At 34.0% G+C, this 4,271-nt stretch overlaps 1 pseudogene; it reads left to right on the top strand.

Annotated features, from left to right (window-relative positions):
- The first annotated feature begins 274 nt into the window (after positions 1-274).
- On the top strand, positions 275-2,063 carry LOC120135986 (annotated as a pseudogene).
- The last annotated feature ends 2,208 nt before the right edge of the window (positions 2,064-4,271 follow it).

Raw genomic sequence — 4,271 nt, 5'->3', positions numbered from 1 at the left:
GTGAAAATGACATCAATTAAGATGATTATTGGAATATAGTCGTCAGGGGACAGAATTAAGATGATTATTTCGGTGAAGGATAAATCATCTTACTATTTCAGTAAGATGAATTTTAATAAAAATTATTTAAAAGAATTCGTTGTTAAATAAAAAATCTCTATCAAGCTCACTTATTGGCTCCACCTGTTCATTGTTTTAAAGAAAAAAATTACTCTGGCTCCCATTTTGGACATTTCAACTCATAAATCTCCAAAAACCGTATTTTGTCTGATTATTTTGGTATTGTATGGATTGAGAAGAATTCTTCTTCATACTTTATTTCCCCCCAAGATTTCTTCTTCTTCCTCGTGGTCTTTTTTCTCGTTGTTTGTTTTTCCAAGACGAGATTACAGTAAACTACAACAACAACAACAACAGAGAGAAAACCATGCCTAAACATGGGAAGCTCCCTCCATTTTTCTTGTCCTCTCTTCTTATAATCATATTCACGGTCTTCATCCTCTATTCTCCAAACCCTTTAAACGTCGTCTCCAAACACGACCTTCATCGAACACTTGCTTCGCTCAAACATCCTAATTCTACTTTTAATGGTAATTCAATTCAATTCATTTTCCTCTTCTTCTTTTCAGTTTAACCATATGGGAATTTCGTTTTATTTTTTACTTTTTTCTGGGGATATTTTAGGTGATGACGATGATGTGATTTTGAGCTGTGACTTGTTTAAGGGTGAGTGGGTTCCCGACCCACAAGGTTCTTTGTATGCGAACTCGAGTTGTTTAACAATCCCTACTTCAAAGAATTGTTTTCTCCAGGGAAGAAAAGACACAGATTTTCTGAATTGGAGATGGAAACCTCATGAGTGTATTCTTCCGAGGTTTAATCCCCATTTTCCTGGAATTTGTTCGTGGGAAGAAAACTTGCGTTTATTGGTGACTCGGTTGCCAGGAACCACATGGAATCCCTCCTCTGTCTTCTGTCAAAGGTTAGTTTTCATTGTAAGTTCTGGCTCTCCATATCTATTATACACCTATTCGGATTGACACTCGTAAATGTTTACGAGGGACAAAAGTAAGATTTTATGTTAGAGTGTAGAAAATTTGAGTTGCTGAATGCAATCTTTTTTTTCCCTCAGGTAGAAACTCCGGTAGATCGTTACAAAGATTCCGAAGACCGGAAACGGATATGGCACTTTCCCGGTCATGAGTTCACCCTCATGATTGTTTGGACGAAATTCCTTGTAGAAGGTGAAGAACGAGTGATCAATGGTTCACCATCTGGTATTTTTGATTTGCATCTTCATAAAGTTGATGAAGAATGGAGCAAAGATCTTCCTGCTATAGACTATATCATCATCTCGGACGCACATTGGTTCTTCCGAACAATTTACCTACATGACGACACCGGAGTCATCGGATGTGTGTATTGCGACACGCCGAATGTGACCGATTATGGTGTCGGATTCGCCCTCGGGATGGCTTTTCGATCGGCATTAAACTATATCAACCGCTGTGAGAATTGCAAAGTGAGGGTCACCCTAGTACGGACATTTTCGCCGGCTCATTTCGAGAACGGAACATGGGACTCGGGAGGAAGATGCAATAGGACAAGGCCTTTAAGGGAAAGAGAGATTAAGCTGAGAAGTAACGAATGGGGGCTGAGGAGGTTGCAATTGGAAGAGACAGAGAAAGCAAATATAGAAGGGAAGAAGAAAGGAAAGAAATTTGTAGCATTGGATGTGACGAGGGCAATGCTGATGAGACCTGATGGTCACCCTGGTGAATTCTGGGGAAACAAATGGATGAAGGGATATAATGACTGTGTTCATTGGTGTTTGCCGGGTCCGATTGACGTCTGGAATGATTTCTTGTTGGCAGTCCTCAGAACACAAATTGCATAATCTATCATTCCAATTCTTTCCTTTAGTGCTGACACTCGTGTTTCACATCACATGTAGATATATATATAGAGATATGACTTCCCGTACTCTTAATACATAAAATTTCTTTTTAAAAATGTTATATTCGTATCCAATATTCACATACGAGTAGAATAAGCACCGTTAGTTTTTGGATGCTGCAGCTATGTTAACAGTTAGTGTTGATGAGTTATGGGAAGGTGTTTCACGTGTTGATTTTGGAGAACTAGGCACTAACAGCAGTGTTCGTTTCAATACAGATTCGGTGTTATATGATGCCTTTGTGCCTTGAGGGATTTCTAAACCTTCAAGGCAAGATTTTTTTTTTCTTTGTAGATCTTTTATTAATTTCTTTTAATAGTATAGGATAATTAAAAGATGACATTGCTTAGAACTTCCTTAAATAATTGATAACACACATTTTACAAACACATACTCAAACTCATAATCTCTAAAAAAAAAGAAGGGTGTTTGGTTCTAGAAAATATTTTTTATTTCTTTTTCTATTTTATGTCCATATATAAATTTTATTTTTTTTTAAATTAGAAAACATATTTGGTTAAATATAAATAAAATTTTGAATATAAAAATAAATTAGTAAAAATATATTTGGTATCTAATTTTTTAAAATATAGATGAATAAATAATTATTAAATAATTACATTAAAATATAAATTATTAAGAAAATTCATTACATAAATTTAACATGTGATCCCTAAACTGAGAAAAGGACTATCTAATCATTCAACCAATAGAATCAAACCGTCATAACGTTTACAAGACAATTTATAAAAGCTTATATGGTAATATACAATATTGATGTGATAATTCACGATATTATTTTTGAAGTACATGATGGACGATGATGTAGTAAATAAGTTTAATTGAGTTTTGACCAAGTTAGATGGCCTGATTGATTTCTTTATAAAGTTAAGGACTTATTTAATTTTTTAGAAAATTAAGATATTATTTAAATTTAAAATATAAATAATTATTAAAATATTCAATACATTAAATATAAAAATACTAAAAAATAAATTATTAAAAATATTTAATTTAAAGACCACATTGAGTGTAAAAAAATTCAATAACCATATTTTTTTTGCAAAATCTTAAGGGTTTTAGATAACATTAAATAAAAATCATTGTTAGAATGATTCAAATCCGTTTAAATTAAGCTAAAAATTTAGATATTAGGCTTTTTTATTTTTCAAATTTTTAAAATAAATTTATAAAAATACAAAAAATATCTCTTTTTGTTCTCATATTTTTTTTATTTTTCAGAAATTATCTTTTAATTTTACAACTAAACACGGTTTATTCAACAAAAATAAAAATAACTTGTATTTTCTTAGAACCCAACAGAAAAACATTTTCTTTTACTATTAGATTGATGAATTCAAAGAAATATATTACTATATTTTTTATACACAATTATATATTTACATCTAGATCACAATAAAAACATTGAAATTTGAATAAAACAATGAAAAATGTTCTTTAAGAAAAGACAAATCGTAAGACCTCAAAATATTATATAATTCTATCTATTACATAACTCTCATATTTTTTTTGGGGGGTGATGTCCTTTTAAAAGAATACCTAAACGTTAAAGCTTCCAAACAATTAGAATTAATGAATTATCAGTAGGAAGAATACTCTCAACAAAAACCATTACAAATATTTTTTAAATTTTAACCATAATATAAGGCCCCAAGCACCACCGTCCGATTTCTCGTGCACGTGAAAATCACGAGAGCTAAAGAAAAGTAACCGCGGTTTTCAGCAAATCACGTTAACAATCAAACGAGTAACGGCTCCTCTCTGTCAAAATCCAAGGAGGTTTTGGTGGATAATTGTAACGAGGACGAAGCATACCTGTACGAGAAGTTCTGGTTAAAATAATCAGCGTCGAGGTCGCCGTTTCGTCCCGTCCCTTCGTCGAAATTGAGGGAGTAACTCAGCGGATCGTAACGGAATTCCCTTCCTCCGTTACAAGCTCTGTTCTTTTTGAACCGTCGCAAGAGTGTCTTCCATTTCGTTCCGGCAACCGTATCCGACCATTCTCGAAGCCTCCTCCACCGTCGCGTCCACCACGTCTCTTTGTCGTTCGATGCGTGGATAAGATGGAGTTTGTGTCGTTCATTGCCAATCGTTGCAACCAGATCGATCCGTGACAAGGCATACAAAAACAGCAGTCACGGTTCGCGAACTTGACATCGTGGATGTCTCCCTCGTCGTCGCAGCCTACCGTAACCCTCTCCGTCTTGTTCTGAGGCGCCATTTTCATGGGAGAGGTGATGAAACGGTTAAGAAGTTTCTGTTAAGGTTAAGAAGAAGGGAGAGAAAATTTCTC

This window comes from Hibiscus syriacus, unplaced genomic scaffold (genome assembly GCF_006381635.1).
Source record: "Hibiscus syriacus cultivar Baekdansim isolate YM2019G1 unplaced genomic scaffold, ASM638163v2 tig00110621_pilon, whole genome shotgun sequence".
NCBI classification, from domain to species: domain Eukaryota; kingdom Viridiplantae; phylum Streptophyta; class Magnoliopsida; order Malvales; family Malvaceae; genus Hibiscus; species Hibiscus syriacus.
The sequence above is the reverse complement of the archived record's forward strand: the minus strand, read 5'-3'. Positions and strand labels throughout refer to the sequence as shown.